This window comes from Eptesicus fuscus, chromosome 21 (assembly GCF_027574615.1).
Source record: "Eptesicus fuscus isolate TK198812 chromosome 21, DD_ASM_mEF_20220401, whole genome shotgun sequence".
NCBI classification, from domain to species: Eukaryota; Metazoa; Chordata; class Mammalia; order Chiroptera; family Vespertilionidae; genus Eptesicus; species Eptesicus fuscus.
Genome location: NC_072493.1, coordinates 15,127,389 through 15,150,211, shown reverse-complemented (window position 1 = coordinate 15,150,211; position 22,823 = coordinate 15,127,389). Strand labels below are relative to the sequence as shown.

The following is a 22,823-nucleotide window of genomic DNA, read 5'->3' as shown; positions in this document are numbered from 1 at the left end:
TGTTTATTTGATTTAAGAAGAAATTTCAAAAGCAAAAAATTATACAAGCTGCACTCATTTTCATATGAAAGGATTTCTCTTGGCTTAACCTGCACAGTATTTTCAAACCCTTCTCATCCTTCCCATCATTGGATGGGGTGTGTGTGTGTGTGTGTGTGTGTGTGTGTGTGTGTGTATGCATGTGAGCATGCTCTCAATAGCAAATTTTCTTCTTAATTTAGCTCTCTTTTTGCTCCAGTCTCCTGCTTCACTTATGAATTAAAATTCGAATCCCACAATTCTATTGCCATTAGCTGCCCTGGGTAAAAAGCCCTGCCTTCGTTTTGCATCTCTGTGAAGGGCCTCTTCCTGTTTTGTTAATCAGAGAATAAAACTGCACAAGGACTACGTAAAATAAAGCCTGTTGCATCCTCTTTGGGAGTGAAGGGGAGATTGGTCAGGATGTCTGGATAAGGAAGGTAGGGTTAGCATACACCTAGGAAAAGGTTCAGTTGGGCAAGATAGTTATAAGCCCCAAAAGCTGATGACTGGGGGCCTCCGGGGACCCTCTCAAAGTGAGAAGATGGCACTGGCTGCCCCAGAGTGCTAGGACATTCACGTGCGTTGGCTTTCATTAGAAATTACAGCAAGAGAAGAAAAGAGATCAAATTCTGGTTATTGTTGACATCCACAGTTGAATCTATAGACTTTTCCAAAAACATAGAAAGACATCTTTCAAATAGAACATTTATTTCAGAACTCTTCAAGAAACACAAATACTGAGGTAATGCAGTCCCATGTATGTGAGTCACTTGATGTGCGCTACGGGAAAGACCATCCAGTCTGACAGCAACGTGTAGAGGAAGATTCCGTTGCTACTGTTGTTACGTGACAGCATCTGATTTGATAATACATTAAGACCCATTGAGTAGTCTCTGAGGAGTGTGGTTTGAGGCGTTGGGGTGGAGGAAAGCCCAGCACAAGTAGCCATTGATACACCCAAGTGATGTTTTCACTACGACTGAAATGATAACCATGAGCCCATCTGACAGCCGGATGGACTAGACCTCCATAATGCGTGTATTGAGTAGGGCAATGTCTCAAGGGGACCCCCCAGATAATGATGTTGACATGGTTTCCGAGAAGGGTGATTCTACCCGACCCAGGAGAGAGCCTGACTAACAGTTTCCCCACATCACCCACTTTCATTATCATCCAAAAATGCCTTCATGGTTGATTGTGCTGAAAATGATTAGTAAAAGCTGGGATGAAATTTTTATAAATTATTCTGATTTATCTTATGATGGACATGGCTGGCAGCAAAGCCTTCCATTAATCTGAAATTGCTTTCTTAAATGGAGATTCTTAAACACACACACACACACACACACACACACACACACACACAAAGAAAGGATCCTCTTAATGCTGGTGTGGAATAGTGGGCCTTGAAATCCTGTTACTCCTCACCCAGCATCTTCTATGCCTGACATTAAAAAATTGTCATTGTTAAGAAGATTCAAAGAGGGAAGTTAAAATTTATTTATAAATGTATTCATTCTGCAATTTGAATACATCCTCCTGTAACAATTATGCTAAAAGCTGGGGATACAAAGATGATTAAGACTTCCTGCTCTCAGGAAGTGAAAGGAAAAGACCCATAAATCGACATTTATAACACAATATGATTACTTCTATAGTGTGTATGTGTGTGTGTGAGTGTGTGAGCATGCACATATCAGATAAGAATGATGAATTACTTAAAATGCAAAGGATAAAAGGCTATAAGATCACAGACTATGGAGTTACTCAGATTTTGGCTGGAATGCACCAAAAACTTCAGCACATTGAGACAAGGATGCTCAATGGATGTATGTTAGGACAGATGAAAGGAAGGCACATGCCACAAAACAGCTAACAATTCTGAGAAAATTATTTGCTCTAAAATATGATGCTTCCTGGAAATAAAGTTCCATAAATACTACTGCTCCTTGAATTGTAAAGACACATGGAAGCATGTCCACAAACCAAGCTGAGTAACTAAAGTTCTTTTTACACTTAAAACCATCCAATCATTGTAAAAAGTAGTCAATTTGCCTCTCTACTTAGATGCCGGAAGACAGTTCCAGCATGTCATAATTGCAAGAGTTTCATTGAAAGGTTGATAGAACTTGGGGACACAACAAGGGCTGAGTCACATATGTTATCGCCTGCTGGAATGGCGAAAGGCATTTCCCCAAGCCTGAAAAGGATGATTGCTTGCTGCCAAACAGTTCAGGGCATCTTAATCTACATGTTATTGCCTCCTGTTGGCCAAACACTTGAACAGCTGAAGGCAATTCCCCATTCTGACAATAGACTCTGTAGAGAAACCCTACCCTTTGATGTGTGTATCTCCACCTTGCCTTAGGACAAATTGTGTTAATAAAAAGCAAGGGGTCCTGAGACAAGGATAACTTGGTTTCTTTAGCCAGGTCCTCTGCCTCCCCCCCCCCCCCCCCCCCCCCCGGCCACCCCCAACAAATGCCCTTCAAAATTATGTTTCATCTCTGGACTCTTTTTTAATTTATACACAGCCCCTTCTCCAGATTGCTGAACCCTTCTAGATGCCAGATCAAGACCACTGGAGTTAAATGGTGCCCAACATCTGGCACGTAGAACCTAAACTGGTTGAGAAAAGTTTGCAGGTAACTTTTCTCAACCATTTTAGAAACCTTCAGAATTAGGCATCTGAACCCCTATGACTTACTTTTGGACTTCATTTGAGGAATGAAAGCAAAGATGTTCTACATTATAGAAGATCCTTTTCCCTTAATGGGACCCTTGGTCGAGATTCCACAAAGGAACCATCTGCCATCATTGTAAGATATTCAAGCCTAAAATGCAGAGTATTGATCCTAAAATATTATGGGGAGTGTTTAAAAGGCAGAAGAAACTTCTGGAATCTTATATTTTGAAGAGCCCTTAAAACAAGAATCCTCCATTGCTACTAAGACCATTGTCTAACATTTTCTTAAAAACGTCCAGGTGCATGGGTTCCCATTATCTGCTAAGACAGGGCATTTGACTTGTTTGGCAACAGCATTGATAGACAGTCCTTCTTTGGAGATGGCTTTTGTCTCTCCCAGTTCCAACCCCACCTAGAAGGAGAGTGACCTCTCTTTATCATGACACACATTCAGGGGGAGAAGGTGGCCATCACCCTCCCTCCCCTGACCCCAGAGTAGTCTTTGAAGTGAGGGAAGAGCTCCAGAAACAAGCTGCAAAAGGTGGTACTTCAACAAACCTTAGAGAGAGAGAGAGACAGAGAGAGAGACAGAGAGAGACAGAGAGAGAGAGAGAGAGAGAGAGAGACCACAATTATTTTGCAATTGCTTGGATGAAGAAGCAGCTCAACTTCCTAATATGATTGGTCAAATCTTGGACCAAAGGTACACGGAAGTGATTTTCCTGGGAGGCGAACAATAATGAGAGAAATGGGTGTTGCTCAGAGGAACTACAGTGCTGATATGGATGTTTCTCCAGCAAGCACATGCACTTAAACTCCTTTCTTCCGGTGCCATTCTGGTCTTCCATACATAAATGTTTAATTCTCCATTTTGCCATCCATCAGCCCGCTGCTCTGGGAAGGGTCTGGGGATAAAAGCTGCCTCGTTCGGTCTGCCTGAACCTCCAGATGCACTCAAAGCTCCAGAGAGATTCTAAAGAGCTGCTGTCAGGAGGGGGCCCTTGATTAATGACTCCCTGGGACATTTTGACACCCCTGCATGGATGGGAGAGATAAGAGCCTGGCCATGGCTGCCAGAAAGTGCTGCCTCAGAGAAGTGAGGCCAAGGTCAAAACCATTGGGAAGTCCACTGCAAAACACAAGGCTCCAAGTTTCCTCTGGGGCGTGTGTTGGCCTGCAAAGGCCAGGGAGAGAGCAGAAGGTCATTGCATAGTACTCAAAGACAAGCCAGAGACAAGACAGATGGTGCTGAAAGGGAGGCCAGAGACAAGAGGAGGCATCCAGAGATTGCTGAAGCAGGAGGCGCCAGGGATTCGTTCTGGAATGCAGGATTGCTTCTGTCAGAGGGAGGACTGCTTTGTGTCACCAGCCTGTGGGTCTGCTGACTTGGAAGGGGGCAACCTGTTCAGTGCAGGAACATCTCAAATTACAGGACTTTGTGATAAATTGCAGCTCTAAGTTTTCAAGACCTGGGAACAATCTTCTCCATGGTATGTGTCCGCACCCAGGAAGGCCCTCTGGCCTCTCACATAAAGTGTACATGTCAAGCCAGAAATACTGCTTTCACGGACACACTCAAAGCACCATCAACTCCCAGAAGAGGATTAGCAAGAAGGTGTCTCCACGAATTCACCTCCTGAAGGCTTTCCCCTCCCCCATCATAGCTCTTCTCTCCGTGCTGCCCTGGCCTAGGCCTTTAGCATTCACAGCTTAGATTAGCACAGTGGACCTCTGGTTGGCCTCCCTGACGTCTCTCCTAGTATCATCATAGCTAGTGTCTACAGTCAGTGATCCTCAGAGGTTAGCAGAGCAGGTGTGGACAGGCAAAGGGGTGGCGGGTGGGGAGAGGAAGTATATAGTGAGCATTCTTTTATATATATGTGTGTGTGTGTGTGTGTGTGTGTGTGTGTGTGTGTGTGTGTTATTGATTTTAGAGAGAGAGGAAGGGAAAGGGATAAAGAGATAGAAACGTCAGAGAGATAGAAACATCCATGAGAGAGACATCAATTAATTGTCTCCTGCACACCCCCTACTGGGGATCGAGCCCACATTGGGGCATGTACCCTGACCTGGAATTGAACCGGGGACCTCTTGGTTCACGGGTCAACATTCAACCACTGAGCTACACTGGCTTGGCCAGTGAACATTCTTTAAATACGATCCAGTTTAAATAAATATGTATATATATGCACATGCACCCATAGGGCATATAAGCACATGCATGTGTTTAGATATATGTGTGTGTTGACATAGATATATAGGGACAATATCTAGCTAGCTATCTGGCTATCACTCTGTTGCACCCTGTGACTTTAGATGTTTCTTGTCATCATTCTTAGACATCTATGAAAAGAAAGGTCCTGATCATAGGATTTCTTAAAGGTCTCTCCTTGCTATAAACTTCTCAGACCTTTTGTGGGTCTGAGATGACATATTTGTCAGAGAGAGAAAGTATTGACCTTTAACTTTATTGCCAGGAATTATAAGCAAGGTCCCATCATTCATTCAATAGATACTTATTTACAGATTAGGTGTGCGTGAGATGCTAGGGTGACAATGGTCAGGACAATTTAGTGTCTACTTGAGAGGCTCACAGTTTATTGGAAGAGATAAGCAAGTAGATGGGCTGATTTCAATACAATGGAGCAATTTTGGAACAGGGGGTTATTCAGGGTATTAATTACCCCCCCACCAAAACAGAACATACCCTCTTGAATAAGCCAAATGGAATATGGGAAAGCAGATACTGATTTTAGGAAGTAGTTTTGTTCAAAGAAAACAGGCACTTAAAAACAAATTCTAGCAGTAGATAGTTTAAACCAAACTACTAAAAATTCTCTTGATATTACTTTTGAATAATTCTCTTATTTTGGCTGAGTGGTCGCCATCCCAGATGAGCCTCCCTCACTTCTAGGTAAACTTGTGAAGGTGGCAAAGGGAGCTGCACTTTGAGTGGTCAGAGCTCTCCGTCCAGAGGCCCAGAGATGGTAAAAATGCCTCTTAAGACCATGCAAGGGGTGGTAGAAAAGCCCAAGGGAGCAAATGTATGATTTCTTATTGGACCATCCAGCCCCCCCTGGTTGGGAAGGTGAGGCCACTTCTAATGCATCCTATAGGGCACACACCCGAGTCCTCCAGAGATCCTGCAGCTTCTGGCTGGAGAACTCCTAGCTCCCACCCCTAACCCCTAGGGGGGAACCTGTGGGTGGCAAAGCAGGCGCTAGTTCACACAAAACACCCGTGCTGTCTGTCACAAATGGCCAGACTTCCTTCTAGCTCACTGCTGAATAGTATTCCGTTGTATCTCTACATACCACTTCTTTTTTTGATCCATTCATCCATTGGCAAACACTTAGGTTGCTTCCATTTGGCTAGTGGAATAATGCCTTAATAAACATGGGAAAGCAGATACTTTTTCAAAACCCTGTTTTTATTTCCTTTGGGTACATACCCAAAAGTCAGATTCCTGGACATAGAGTAATTCTACTTTTAATTTAGGGAGAACCTCCTACTGTTTCCATAGTGTCATGAGTCAACCTGCATCCCCACCAACAGTGCACAAGGGTTCCCTTTTCTGTACATCCTTGCCAGCACTTACCTCTTGTCTTTTTGAGGATAGCCTTTCTGACAGGTGTGAGGTGATAGATAGCTCATTGGGGTTTGGGTGTCATTTGCCTGATGATTAGTGATGTTGAGCATCTTTTCATGTACCTGTTGGCCAATTATATGTATTACTTGAAGAAATGTCTATTCAGTTCCACTGTTCATTTTTAAAATTGGATAGTTTAGATTTTGTTATTGGATTGTATGAGTTCTTATATATTTTGGATATTAACTTTTTATCAGATATATAGCTTGCTATTGAATAATTTCCTTAATATTAATTCTTTGGTTAGTGCTTCAAAGGGCTTGAATATTTTTGTGACTGTTGATGTTTTGTATATTAATTTCCAAATGCATCCTTTGGGGCACAGTAATTTCTTTTTTTTTAAATATATTTTATTGATTTTTTACAGAGAGGAAGGGAGAGGGATAGAGAGCTAGAAACATCAATGAGAGAGAAACAATTGATCAGCTGCCTCCTGCACGCCTCCCACTGGGGATGTGCCCGCAACCAAGGCACATGCCCCTGACCGGAATCGAACCCGGGACTCTTCAGTCCGCAGGCCGACGCTCTATCCACTGAGCCAAACCAGTTAGGGCAGGGGCACAGTAATTTCTATAGATTTTCATTTTCCCACACGGCATAACTATTTACCAGTTCACAAATTTAAAAGTTTAAATTACTTCATTTTTCTGTACTTGGTTATATAACAGATGAAAACATTATTTTTTTCTCATTTCTGATTACAATTTGTTCTTTTTTGCAAATTATTCTTTACTAATATATCCATTATACACAGGGGTGGTTTTTATTATAAATATGTATAAATCCTATAAGTATTTTAGATGTCATCACCTTCACTGATGATTTTAAGAATTTTTTTCTGAATTTGATTTTTAATTATTTTGTTTTATATTACTGTAGAGTAAATTTTCATTTTATGAGAGATAAAACTGTTGGATTTTTCCCTTAAGAATTTTTATCACTTCAAAATTTGCAAGTATTTTCTCCTCAAAAGATCTCATAAAGTGTCGATTTTATTTTAATTTTCTGTGCTTAGATTATTTTATATATAAGCCCTTTATCCATCAGGAACTTATATTAGTATATACAGGGTGCCCTAAAAAATGTATGCACACTTTAACAGCTAGTAGGTCAATTTTGAAAATGAAATGTACTTTAATAAACACTGCCTTTATAATTACTCAAAGTGTGTATATACATTTTTTAGGAGACCCTATAGTTGCAAAGTATATATTTAAATTTTTATTCCCTCAAAAATTAGCAAATTTTACAAACATCATTTATAAAATGGCCTCTTCCCTTCCATCGCACACTGATATGTTGGGAGTCATATGGGTAAAGAGCACACATAGGTTTTCCCATCTGTCCCACTGACCCATTCGTCTGATTTTGTATAAGCTGGAAAATAATAGTTTTATATCCCAGAGAGCTGGCATCTCCTTATTCTTTAAATCATTACTTGACATGCATGTGTACAAATGTATTTTTAAAATATATTTTTATTGATTTCAGAGAGGAAGGGAGAGAGAGAAAGAGATAGAATAATGAGAGAGAATCATTGATCGGCTGCCTCCTACATGTGCCCCCTATTGGGGATCCGACCCACTACCCGGGCATGTGCCTTGACCAGGAATCGAACCATGACCTCCTGGTTCATAGGTCGACCCTCAACCACTGAGCCACACTGGTTGGTCCAAATGTATTCTATAATAATTTTACTTGGTTCGAGGGCATTTCCTTGTGATGTTCTATTTAGGACAAGCTGAATATATGAACTTACTGGTAGACAAAAGGTTCAGTAAGCAAATCGCTTTTTGCACACAGTGGAATTTCATAATAGAACCACCTCTTAGGGATCAAAGGCAAAGGCCTGGGTTCCAATAGTGCTCCCTGAGGACCGAGTCTCTTGTCAAGCAGAGATCTGGGTAGGAGTGTTATGGAGAAAAAGCATGAGATATTTATTTCCACTTTCCAACAACAACATTAAACAAACAGCGTAATAACAAACCGATGACTGACACTGGATTTAGATTCCACCTGCAAACCAACGGAGCAGAGCCTCTCTGACCGGGAAGGGAGGGGTGATTATGCAGGACAGTCACGTCAGGGGCCAGCCTTTCCCCTGGCTCAGTTCAAATATTATTGCTTTTAAATGTCAGCATATCACCATTGTGGGCATGTGTACTTATTAAAACTCCTCTGTCCTGAGACATTTCCAGTGGACACCTTAGAGCACAATACATATTTAAATTTTAATCACCACTCCCAGAACAGGGAAACTTGGGTTCAAGCTGAATTGTCTGTAAGAAGAGAACTAACTTTGACTAAGATGCTCCCATGGGTGTGGCCCAGTGTCAGGCACCTCACATCCAGGGCCACATTCAATCCTCCTGACCTCTCTATGCCACAGGGATGTTTCTAAGCTCCCGTTTTATAGGTGATGAAATTGAGTTGTAAGTTTGGGTGCTCGACGTGGGCCTTCGAGAATACCAGAGCACTGCCCCGCCCATTCCTTGCTCACAGGCGTCTTTAATGGCTTGTTAACACTGCAGAGAAGTCTTTCCCACACGTCTGAACGCCTCTGAGAAGGAGCTCACACCTCTCTTCCAAAGGATGGTTCAGGCCATTCTGGGCTGGCTCTGGGCTGACTGTTTGAACACAAAACAGCCAACAAACAAGAGCAACACTCTCTATTCGAAGAGATCTAGTGCCCTTAGAGCAGGGGTGGGGAACCATTTTCCTGCCAAGGGCCATTTGGATATTTATAACATCATTCCTGGACCGTACAAACTTATCAACTTAAAAGTTAGCCTGCTATATTTGGTCCAACATTTAATTAACTCACCCCTATGCCTTGGCAGGGCCAGACCAAATGATTTCATGGGCCTTATATGGCCTGCGGGCGAGATGTTCTCCATCCCTGCTTTAGGGTTCTGATCCAGGCTCTATTTAAGTCAAGGAAAACAAAACATTTGTGTTTCTCTGCAAAGATACAACTTTGAGGATCAAAGCGACTAATCATTGCCCCTGAGTGACATCCTCACCATTTCATGAGACAGGGAACCTGGCACCTGTTGTGCTATTAGGGCCACACCCTTCATTCAGGGATACCAAGCATATCTGGTTTCCCCCAACCGTCCAGGCTTTCACTAAAATATCCCCAGGCCTTACCCTGAGCCCAGGGGAAGCTGTGTCCTCAACATCTAATTCTGAGATCTGTGCGTTGCAGGAACATGTCACCTTTCCTTTTTTTAGAAACTGGAGGGACGCCAGCATTTCAAATCATCTTTCTTTCATCTCCTTTGCAACCTCTCAGGTGACAGAATCTCAGTGCCTTGTTTGAGCCATCAGAGCCCCTTGGAGAATGGATAGGTGACATGTGCCTTAGCCGGCCTTCCTGAAATCTCATTCTCTTGGCTGTTTGTGAGAGGAGTCAGGGGCCAGGCCATTCAGGGTATGCCCCCTAATGAGGGTCCGCAGTGACAGGATCCAGGGTAGGGGGTTGATATTGGAACAATTGACATCTAATCAGTGTGGAATTATTTTCTGAGTCCAGCTGACCATACATTTTTCTTTGCAGCTGCAACTTCATTAAACAGGGGAGTGAGTTTCCAACAAGAAAAGGTCAACATTTCCATTCGGGCATTCAGACATCTCCAAGATGGGTCTGAGGCTTTAGTGTTCTATTGATTCGGCCATCCCCATGCTGAGCACAGAACTCTGCCCAGAATAGATGGGCTGCGTCAATGCATGCTCACCAGTGGGGCTATTTATTTTCCATTTGATTCGCAGGGCTATCAAATATTGAAGTTGAGGGGACCGAGGTAATTCCGCTTCACCATAAATTTGCAAGTGAGACTTGACTTTCACAACTGATACCTTCCTGAAACTAAAATTCAGGGGGAGAGCTTGGAAATAACCATGTTTTCTCCTGCATGCATTCAGTCCATGTTCACCAAACACCCACTCAACATAAAAACGCTCAAGTAGGGATCTCCAGAGGAGACACTGACTCTGTCTGAAAGAAACTGCTGTGGTTAAGTGACACAGAAATATAAAGCACTGTTGCCCGGCCAGTGTGGCTCAGTGGTTGAACGTCGACCTGTGACCCCAGAGGTCACATGTCTGGGTTTCGGGGCTCTGTCCCCAGTAGGGGGTGTGCAGGAGGCAGCCAGTCAATGATTCTCTCTAATCATCGATGTTTCTATCTCTCTCTCTTTTCCCCTCTCTGAAACTGATAAAAACATATTTAAAAAAAGAGAGAAATGTAAAGCACTGTTGATCAGGGACAAGGGGTCTTTGATTTGGAACATAACAGAGATGGGTAGCATTTGCACATGCAATGACAGAAAGAATTGTCCATCTGTTACAATTGTTCACCTAAATTATTTTAATAATGATAGCAACTCCTCAAAGTAATTTTATACTTTTTGTAAGCCTTTGTGGCATTTAATTGCATCCTGATAATGTTTTTTATTTTAAAAGGCTATTTTTATATTATGCAAGTAAGTTTCTTTGCTCCACAGCTTAAGCTATAAGATAGATGTTGGTTATCCATTTTTATAAACCCTTTTTTATTTTTTTAATATTTTTATTTATTTCAGAGAGGAAGGGAAAGGGAGATAGAGACGTCAATGATGAGAGAAAATCAACTATTGGCTGCCTCCTGCAGGCCCCCACTGGGGATTGAGCCTGCAACCCAGGGCATGTGCCCTTGACCAGAATCTAACCTGGGACACTTCAGTCTTCAGGGCCATGCTCTATCCACTGAGCAAACCCGCTAGGGCATAAAACCCCGTATTTTTAGAACTTTGTTTTTCCTTGAAATTTTCCCTTTTTTTTTCTTTTCTGTGGAAGAGAGAGGAAAAGACAGAGAGAATCATCAAGTAAGAAATACATCAATTGGTTGCCTCCTGCATGAGTCCTGATCAGGGCCCAAGCCTGGGAGGATCCTGAAACCAAGGATGTGCTCTTGACCAGAATCGAATCCGGGACCCTTTGGTCTGCAGGCTGATGCTCTATCCACTGAGCCAAACCAGCTAGGGCAAATTTTCCCTTTCTAATTTCCAAAAGAGTGTTTTGGCCTCTTAGTGGATCGCATCTGTTACACACACACACACACACACACACACACACACACACACAAGATGTCAGCTTTTCTCATGTCTTGAAAAGTTTGTTCTTCATGTTTTCCTTAGTCTTTCCATTTCAAGATAACTTGCTTTATTGTTAAATATATTTAATTAGCAGTAACTGTATCAAATCAACATTATATAAAATGATTCAATTACCTATAGTCAAATCACCCTAATTTCAAGGGCCATGTAGAAACCTCTGAATAAAATGCCTTCCCTTTACTTAGTAAATATGTTTAGATCTTCAGCATACATAGATCTCCAACATCTTGGTTAATTGACTTCATAGGTTTTAAGTCTTTTTTTTTTTTTTTTTGTAAAGAGAGAAGGATCAATTTATCCCTCTTAAAGTGTCCTTCTTTTTTGAACTTTTCTTTAAAGATGGCTAAACTTGGACTTTGCTGATTCAGAATTTAATACCTATGTTTAACATAAATTACATATGCCATCTCTTTCCTTGAACAGACTTATGACTATCCAGTGAAAGCATAAGATCAGTGTGAGACATGACTGATTCTATGTATGTGAAAGTCATGTCACGGGAGGAGGAGAAAACCCTGAGTAACTCACTCTTCTTGTCCCTCCTGTGCTGCGATGTGGTGTGAGTTACAGTGGCAACAGCTCTGTCTGCCCTTCATGTTTGGAAGCTGGCCATGCCTGATGCAATCACAAGCTATTCTGCCTGGCCCCAAAGGTGCTGCCCCAGGTGGGCTCAGGAGCAGGGCCTCTGGCCTTTTCTGCATCTCACCATTTAGGGGACTTTGGCTCACTCTCTGGCAGTGCCTCTGAGGAAGGCACCCTTTACCTGGGCAAAGCTGTGTCTTGATGGTGACTCTATGCGTGACCTCTCTACAACCTCATGCTCTTCTAGCTCCCTTTCCTCCATCCCTGAGACAAGCCCCTTCCCTGAAATCCACACAGGGCTGCAGAGACATGCTAGCAAGGCATGGAGAGGTTGTGCTGAACACTTTATTACAGTGAAAAGAGGTACAGCCTACATTTCCCTTCTGTGGGATACAGGACACACTGACCATCTCTGCAGAAATCAGGAGGTTGTCTCAGCCTGCTTCTTGCCTCTTCAAGATGACTTCTTCTCAAGGTGATTGATAGCTAAGGTACCCATTTCCTTAAAGAAACACTCTCCCCCCTTCCCTCCCCAGCACACACTGCAGGAGTATGACCTGGCATTGCCTCCCATGAGACCTCACCACGATACACAGACATCAGCACATTCTCAAAGGGTGAGTACTCAATCTCATGCCCACACGTGCATGACCTCAGCCTACACCAGTTCTCTCTCTCTCCTCCTCGACGGCTTCAGAAACTCTCACTGCCAACATTTTCTTCACCATGATCAAAGGGAAAGCCAACTTTGCACAGTAAACTGATTTGCTCCCTCCATCCTGTCTCCCATAATTAGCCACCACTCATCTTTCTTCCTGCTTCCTTTCTGCCCATAGTCCCATGGGCCTTGGACATACAAATTAAAGTCAGCAAACATTGCCTGAGTACCTGAGATGAACCTGGACCTGAGTAGGCACCATCGGTGGAACTAACTTTAACAACAGAGGTCAGAGGAAGGTTCTGAATGGCACAAGGGAGAGAGTAGCCTGTATTGATGGGAGAAACATGGGAAGGTGTCAGGAGGTGGTAAAGTTGGCTCTGGAATGAAAGTGATTCTCTAAAAATAAACAACCACTTATTAATTAGGCACAAACCAGGAATATTCTCTATGTGTACATCATTGATATGATTTTATTTCCTATCATCCCTTGGGTGATACTCAGTAGCTCATTCCATTAATTCCTACCTAGAGACTCTGGCATTCTCTCTCTGTGGCTTAATATTTATATTTCTAAGACTTCCCATAGACTACTTGGAATTATGAATAGATGAAGAAGTCTTGCAAAGCAATTTGGCATTCATGGAACAAGAATTTTAAAACGTTCATGCAAGGGTTATTATGAGCCAGCAATTCCACTTCCGGAGATCTACTTAAATGAAATAACCTAGGACATAGGGGAAAATAAATACACATAATATATTTATAGAAGTATGTTTATCACACCATAGTTTTCCATTCTATTATATAGTAAAACTAAATGGATTATAAGATGAATTATTAAATGATAGCACATCCATATGATGGATTTCTATGCAGCCATTAAAATAGTGCTTATGGAAAACTGGTAACATTAAAAAAAAAAATGCTGCCGAAGCCGGTTTGGCTCAGTGGGTAGAGCGTCGGCCTGCGGACTCAAGGGTCCCGGGTTCGATTCCGGTCAAGGGCATGTACCTTGGTTGCGGGCACATCCCCAGTAGGGGGTGTGCAAGAGGCAGCTGATCGATGTTTCTCTCTCATCGATGTTTCTAACTCTCTATCCCTCTCTCTTCCTCTCTGTAAAAAATCAATAAAATATAAATAAATAAATAAATAAATAAAAATAAAAAAAAATGCATATGAGCCGGGACGGCATGGCTCAGTGATTGAGTGTGGACCTATGAACCAGGAGGTCATGGTTTGATTCCCAGTCAGGGCTCATGGCCGGGTTGTAGGCTCGATCCCCAATGTGGCGCATGCAAGAGGCAGCCAATCAATGATTCTCTCTCATCACTGATGTTTTTATCTCTCTCTTCCACTCCCTTCCTCTCTGAAATAAATATATGTGTGTGTGTGTACATATATATATATATATATATATATATATATATATATTTAAAATACATATGATATATTGTTAGGAGAAACATGCAAGTGCAGGAAAATGCATAGAAAAACTTGCATGTGAGACATAGGCCAGAAGCAAAGAGAAGAGTGAGGGACAGGAAAGGGGCAGAAATGTGGACACCCAGAGTCAGTGTGAACTATTTTTACCCTTTGTGTCTACTTTCATGAGTGGTGTAGGGACTTTTCGAATGGAAAGGCTTTTTTTAATGTATAATGTTTGCAGTAAATATTTAAAGGCACTTTTTTCCTCCTCCTCCTTGCCAGGGTGATGTTTTGTGCATAGCCAGCCTGCCAGATGTCTCCATTTGCCTCCCTTCCTTATCAGGCAGGATCCCATAAACTTCCCATGTGCTTGAGGCTTCTCAGCCCACACAGGCAGCATCAGACACAGAGGCCGGCTCTCTCCCCGCCTGGTCAGGGTCATTTCCGCCCAGCCCACCCGCAGAATACAGAGAGTCTGGCAATTTTAATATACAGTAAACATATATATTTCTGTAACTTGTCTGGTGCTCTTGACCCCTACGTGGTGCTAAAGAGAAAACTCCAGTTCCTTCAATACACACTTTGTTCTAATCCGGCCGCATGCGCCATGGTTTGCTTTCCCACAGGGGGCAGTGCTAGCACATCATAGGAAGGTCTCTGCCCCTTCCACTCAAGCCTCCTGCTCTCCCAGCAGCGTTTGCCTCTGGATTTCCATAAACGCCTGCAACCTGTGTTTAGCCATGACAGTGTGCTCTTCTCACATCGGATGGCCTCTTTCTTACCTTTCGGATGGAATGCTGATTGTTGCCCCAGGTCTTCCACCGTCTGCAACTCTCATGACCCCTCTGCCCCCCCCCCCCTGCCCCTGATTATGCAGCATGAGATTTCATCCCAGTAACTCAGGTTGCCCAACAGCCTCCTCCACCCTTGGGTCTACTGCTAAGATGTGCAGACACCCATAATCTGATATGCCTATCTTTCCTGCCACTTTCTCTCTACCGTTCCTTCCTCTGGAACAGTGGTCGGCAAACTCATTAGTCAACAGAGCCAAATATCAACAGTACAACGATTGAAATTTCTTTTGAGAGCCAAATTTTTTAAACTTAAACTTCTTCTAATGCCACTTCTTCAAAATAGACTCGCCCAGGCCGTGGTATTTTGTGGAAGAGCCACACTCAAGGGGCCAAAAAGCCGCATGTGGCTTGTGAGCCGCAGTTTGCCGACCACGGCTCTGGAAGAACTCCAGCATGGGCAGTTTCACTGTGTCCAGTTAATCAATAAACAGATATGCATTGAGTGCCTGACCCATGACAAGAATAGTACCAGCTCCATGGGAAATTCAGAAAAAGAAAAATGGATGCCCTTACCCTCAGAGAGTGAGGAGTCTAGCAAGGAAGATAAGTGTGGTTAGCACCTAAACCTAAGGCATAGCAGGTGAGTGCTGCAGGGGAAGGAAGGAAGGAAAAAGGAAGGAAGGAAGGAAGGAAGGAAGGAAGGAAGGAAGGAAGGAAGGAAGGAAGGAAGGAAGGAAAGAAGGAAGGAAGGAAGGAAGGGAGGAAGGGAGGGAGGGAGGGAGGGAGGGAGGGAGGGAGGGAGGGAGGGAAACTAAGATTTATTAAACCCCTTTCAGATGCTAAGCACATAGAAATCTGCTACAGAGAAATGAAGTCAAGGGTTTGAAAGCACTAGATAAACACTTTCATAGAAAGAACAGAAAGATAAATGAACACTAAGTCTGTGGGGGAGGGGTGAAGTTGGAGCGGAGTTCCAGCAATCCAGACTTAAGAGATAGAAGTTTAGATGGATAAAGCAAAGTGATCAGGGAAGCAAATTGAGATCGTGTGTGGACAAAGCATCCACTGTTCCCTGCTTTGATATGTTATGGACTTGGTGGGGGAAGAAAATAATTCCAGGACTTCTAAAATGATGGAGTTATGAGCTTGGTGGTCCCTTTCCCCAGCACAAAACAATTTAACTGGTGAAATTATAAAACATAACACACACAAAAACTGCAATTATTTAATGTGTCTAGAAACTGTCCCAAGGACATTTTCCAGTGAAGAGATATATATTCAAGAAAATTTGCTAAATTCCATTATGAAAAGCAAGAGTTGGTGGTGTACAAGCCAAGACCAGCTTCCTTTCCCCAACCCCATGTTATAAAGCTCTACCCTGAGCTCTCCACTCTTGACAAGGACGCCCAAGAACAGAGGTCCCCTCCCCAGCTCTCAGTGTGTGTCCCCAAGCCCCATGTCGCAGGCTCTGTGCTCTACTCCAATAGTGGCTGGGAGGTGAGAAGCTGTCTCTACCCACCCATCCCTCTCCTAGGGGAGAAGCTCTATTTTAGGGGAACAGGTCAAGAATGCTTCCCTCCCACATCAGGGATGAGCAGGACTTCTTGTGCAAGCCCGCCAGCCTGCACTGGCACTGCCCAAAGGGATGATGGGAAGGGGCTTTTACCCCTTGTATTCACAGAAGCAGTAACCTTTCTGCACCCCCAGAGATGCCAGGTGGGCCTAAGAGTCATGAATGGACATATCAAGACAGTGTCCCCTCTCATGCTCAGACAGACCTTCCCAGTCACAAGGGGGTTGGCACCATACTCAACTGTCCTTGTCCCCAAATCAAGTGTTTACATTAATTCCTCGCCAGGAAGTGTTGGCCTAGCTGTTGCTTAGACTATGAAGCAGATGGAGTGGAGTTTATAGTTCAATCAGGAATCCAAATTAAAGTTGTTGGCTTGTTCTTAATGGGATTAATGGGAGTTGAGGGCTCCATCCTGGCAGCTGGAGAAGCCGCCTGGCATTGGCAGGAGGCCTGCCCGGTGTTAAGTACACATAGGTACGCCAAGCAGCTAAGTCCCCACTCGTGGGACTTCCGGTCTGGATCGGGAAGCCTGCTGGGAGGCTGGCACAGGATGCAGATGCTCTTGTTTATTAAGGCCAGAAAGTTTTGTGACCTAATTCTTCCTTTTTTCCCCTTTATTTTATTAAGCTGTAAGTTCTGATGGTCTTTTCATTTTAATTATTTTTAGCATATCCTTTCATGCTTAAAGTGTTTTTTTGTTTTTGTGTTTTGAGTTCTCTGTCATTATGGACTTGACACATTATATAAACCCTGGAGCTGTTGCAAGCTGTGATGACTCATTTTATGTGTCAACCGGGCTAAACCACTGTACCCAGATATTTGATCCATCATTATTCTAGATATTTCTGTGAAGAGATATTTTAGATGAGACCCACATTTAAATTAGTAGACTGTGAGTAAAGCAGATTACCTTCCATAATGTGGGTGGGCCTCATCCAATCAGTTGAGGGCTTAAATAGGAAAAGACTAACATCCCCTAAAGAAGAGGCAACTCTGCCAGCAGACTGCCTTTGGACTCAAACTGCAACTCTTCCCTGGGTCTCCAGCCTGCTGACTCTCACTGCAGATTTTGGACTTGGGAAGCTTCTGCAATTATGATAGCCAAGAAATCTCAGTCTCTCTCTCTCATATTTATATCCTGTTGGTTCTGTTTCTCTGGATAACTCTAATACAGGAGCCATCATTTCCTCCACATGGAGTAAACATAAAATATATGCAAGCACACGTGAATATAGTTTGTAAATTTAAACTATAATCAAGATCCGCATACTAGTATAATGCTCTATACCAGTGATGGGCAACCTTTTGAGCTTGGTGTGTCAAACTTCGCCAAAAAACTGAGCATAACTCGGGTAGTGTGTCACTTTGAGGAAAAAACATTATTTCGCAAATGTTTCATCCTCAGGAGCAGCAAATGTTTCATCCTCGGCATGCAGCCGCCTCAGCGGCCGCGTGTCATCAGAAATGGCTACGCGTGTCAGTGCTGACACGCGTGTCATAGGTTCGCCATCACTGCTCTATACTGACTCCACCCACTCCCATTTAACAAGATGTCATAGGCATTTATCATGTCGCCATATTACTAAATCATGTTTGAATCATTACTTTTAAAAGCTACATATATAACCCCCTGAGAGAATGTGCCACAATGACTTGGCCCATATGGTGGTGCTAGGCATTGGGCATTTACTAGTAAGTTGCTTCTGATACCACTGACCATCTAGTGATATACACATGTACATACTTTTCTATACTTGGATGACATCCCTGGGTAAATTGCTCATGTGACAATTTGGCTCATGAGACACACTGCCAAATTAATTTTCCAAAGAAGTATACCAATTTTCGTATCTGCCAACAAAGCATGAAAGTGTTGCCCTGGCCAGGGTGGCTCAGTTCCTTGGAGCGTCATCCTTTGTATCAAAGGGTCTCCAGTTCGATTCCTGGTCAAGATACATGCCTGGGTTGTGGGCTTGATCCCCAGTTGGGGCAGGTGCAGGAAGCAACTGATTGATGTTTCTCCCTCTCCCTCTCTCTCTCAAATCAATAAAAGCATGTACTTGGGTGAGGATTTCAAAATAAACAAACTAAAAGTGTTGGTTTCTCTGAATTCTTACCAGTGCTAGTATTAAAATTTTAACTGTTTTTATTTTGGTTTCATTGAAATATAGCAGTTCAAATGCTAATTTAGTTTGGTGTGTACGGTATTTATTTGATTACTAGCTGATGGTATTTTATACATGGTTTTCTGGCTTGTTGCTAGTCAGTTGCATTTCTTCTTTTGTGGTTTGTTCCTAATCTTTGCTCATTTATCTGTTAGTACTTTATTGATTTATATGAGCCATTGGGATGTTAAAGGTATAATCCCTTTACCTAAAGAATTTCACATAAATATTTTTCCTTCTTCCTCTTTCGCCTTTGCTCCTGCTGCTCCCACTGCCTGAAATGCTCTTAGACCAGATGTCCTCTGATTAGCTGCTCATTTCCGCCAGGGTTCCCTCAAATACCACCTTCTCACTGAGGCCTTCCCTGGCCAGACCATAATACTGAGCACTTTCTCCTCCATCTGGCAGTGTCTTCCCACTTCCCCCAGTTTATAAATGTTTCTCTCCTTACCACTTATCACTACACAACTACATACAACGTTAGCTAGAACCATACATGTATTGCCTGATCAGCCATGGCTATGTCTGCCCCCTCCCACCACCAGAATGACCTAGCAGAATACTTTTGCTAAATATTAATCAGATCTGACTCTCCTTATATTTTCTGCCCCACTCAATTCAATTTTTAAAAAGACTGCCAGCCAGGATGTTCTGTGCTTTAGCCTCAAGGATATTTGCCCTGGAGAAAGCAGACATAGCCTGAAGCCAGATAGCTTTGCAAGCGGTTTGCTACAAGATTAAACCCAATGAAGAAATAATAGCAGTGAGAGGGGAGACGTTGAACGCTCCACCTCCACTCTCAGTGAAGACACAGGGGTGTGATGTCCATCTGACTGAGCTGACCCACAGGTCACCCTTTGGCATGACCCCAAGAAACTGGGCATCAGTCAGAGGAGATGGGTCACAGAGTGATTAAGGAAGTGAGACCCTAGACATTAGATCGTTCTACATGGCTTGCACAAGCAAGGTATCTGCTGCGACTACATTTGTGAGTCAGGGCCCAGTCTGATCTTAGTGTGTTTTAGGGGGAATATCCATGGAGGAATATCCAGCCCTGTCAAATCTAAATCCAAAGCATGATAAACATACTATCACAGCCTAGGGGTGGGGAGGGAGGGAAGATAGCAGAGGAATTCTTACTCATATATGCATTCCTAGTAGTTTGGAACACTCTACGCCATAGAACATGAAAGGAAGAATGTATTTTTCTTTATCTGTTCCTATATTCCTGGCCCTATTATTTTCTCTGCACCAATACTATGTTGGAAATCCACAGTGAAAAAACACAAGAGGGTGCCCCACAGGAGGGCTGGGCTGGTTTGCCAGGTCAGCACCATCACAAGGACCTCTCTACTAATTCATGAGAGAAACTTGAAAATTATATTTCCAAGCACTACTATTTCTTTCACCTCCCAGTTAGTGCTTGAAGAAAAAAAAAAAGGAAGAAAATTTCATAGCACAAAATAATTTCCAATTTCCTGAGTGCTAAATGAGGTAAAATGTGATTAAATTAAACTCATCAGAAATGTTATAAAAAAAGTATCCTAATAAAAATTATGTCTTCAGATCTAAATATTTTCAAAGAATTGTGTCTATAAAAGAAGGAGCACCATTGTTTAAAAAAATGAGCAAAAAATATATCAAAGATAAAATTGCTTTATATTAGAAATGTCAACATTTGTGCAATTCTTGACAAGCTGTAAACCAAAATTAATGTTAGATGCAATAAATAATAAAAAACATTTATGTGAGCAAAAGGAGCTGCAGCCCAGGAGACACAGCCCAGGAGACACAGATGCAGGCAGCAACCTAAATTGTGTGCCATTGAGGCAAAGGGGAGCTGTCCTTTACAGAAATAGTTCCTGTCCAGGTTCCCAATTAGGTGCATTTTATGTAAATGAAGTATCCAAATTGTGCTTTCTGATTGGTCGGTATAGATGCAAATGAGGATGAGGTCTGTGTAGTTCTGATTGGTGGGGCAAGTCTCATTCTGTAGGTAGAAAGATGAAACCTAGGTTTTTCTGTAGTGTTTGATTCATAAGGTGGGAATAAGCCGGGCATAGCATTGAAAGCTGAGTTCAATCTGAGATTCTTCCCAATATACCGAGCAGGGGAAGAACCCCCATCAACACACGGTCATTAGACTCTTACTATTCATAAATTCATAAATTTGTGCCCTCGATTCACCCAGGGGAGTTCATCTCAGCAAATTAATTCTTTCTTGGGGTTCACATTAAATGAATCTTTCGTCTCAGGGTTCACAAAGCTGATCCAAGTTTCAAATACCATTTGATGCATAGTTTCTATCTAATTAAAATATAATTCATAATATTGTGAATTTATTATTATTTTTTAATAAGACATTTAAAAATTATGTTGCCTCTTGCCTTGCCAATATCGTGCTACATATTATAGTCCATGTAAGTGAATTCATGATCGGATAATGTTTTTAGTTTTATTTAAATTCTTTTTTGGGTGGTCGGAAACTCTTGATTAACAGTTCAATGAAACTAAACTACCATGTGCCCAATTGTACTCTATTGTTGGCTCAGGAGAGAGAAATGAGACAGTGACCTGATTTTGAAGTTTGGATCCTGTGCATGCTCTGGAGAGATGCTAGCCTCTCTGGTCTACAGTTTCCTAGGGTAACATGGGGACTGTAGCATGTACTCTGTCTTCTCAAAGGAATGAAGTCAGTGTTTTATATCTAGGACATTCTCTCCCCCACTGTATGAGCTAGAAGAAGTCTCACTAATTGAAGAAAAGTATTAGTGAGTTAATTAATATTCCCTTCTTATTTTTCAATGCATTTGACATATAAGGATAAGGTTTATGTTTTCTAATTATCATTATTAATCGACACAAGTCAGCGTTACTCTTCAACACCAGAGGGACTCACCTCACCACTGAAATACCCCTTTAAAGTTGGGAGTGAGCAGTGAACCCAATAGAAAGACAGTCACTCCTGAGACTTCAACTACCATCTGATGACTCCTACTCACCTGCCCAGCCCTACGTCTGCAGTGAGCCAGCAGCATGTCCATGTTTCTGGTTAGTTGCTAGACCGTTCCATCCAGTACACCCGCACCTCCAATCTACATGTCCAACCTAATCTTAATTCAACTTCCTTTCCCTAAATCCACTTCTTTAAAATCACAATCCCAGGTACCAAGATCACAGTCCCCTCCATTTCTTAGGTAAGGGAGCTTAAAAATCACACTGGCATTCTCTGACCAGTCATCAAATCTGGATACATCTGCCGTCATTCATTTAAGAAGCATTGATTGCATGCCTATTAGATTTCAGGCACCAGGCAAAGAACTGGGCATATGATGAGACAAGATCCCTGCCCCCCCCCCTTTTTTTGCCATTTTATAACTTTATTCGACATTCGGCAGTTAGTTCTCATCCACATGAACTGTTTGTAGATTTTGAAAGCGTGACAGGGACATAGGTGACCATCGTTTGGAGCTTGTTTGGTGAATCTTCCTCCTCATTACATTTTTGGACAACCGCACCAGGATACAGTATGGGGCGTTCCTTATTCCTTTGGCCCAGACAGCTTTGTTGAACCCAGTGTCAACGCGGATGTCTGCAGTTCCCATCTCCTTCAGAGCAAATGTCCACATCTCTCTGCATGCCCGAGGGGCACGCTTCTTGAAACCCACTCCCTGGATGCACTTGTGAGTGTTGATAGTGTAGTCTCTGGTCACTACCTCGTTGATCGCAGAACAGCCTTTCTTCTTCTCGCCACCCTGCTTTGCGGGAGCCACTCTGTCCGCCCATGTTGGAAAGGAAGAGTGCCAGGTATTGTGGGAGAGGGAAAGCCCAGCCTTGCCTCTTGAAGCTTCCATGCTGGTGGGGCCGTGAGACCCACAGACACAGGAGAAACCAATGAGCAAAGTTTAAAGAGTTGCAATTGATGCAAAAGACATCAACGAAGGGTGACTTGCTTCAGAAGGAAAGGGGGTGCATTTTATCTGCAGGAGGACCTGACAGGTGGCTGGCGAGCCTGAGCACAGGCTGGAGTAAGGTGACCTTGGAGAGGTTTGCAGGGTCCTGGCCATGGACAGCAGTGAGGTAAGGGGTTAGGAATTTGTGCAAAGACTTG

The 22,823-nt window shown here is 42.8% G+C and overlaps 1 pseudogene; it reads right to left on the bottom strand.

The window, feature by feature from the left end:
* Positions 1 to 22,110: 22,110 nt before the first annotated feature.
* LOC129147768 (60S ribosomal protein L31-like) lies at positions 22,111 to 22,566 on the bottom strand (annotated as a pseudogene).
* Between the last annotated feature and the right edge of the window lie 257 nt (positions 22,567 to 22,823).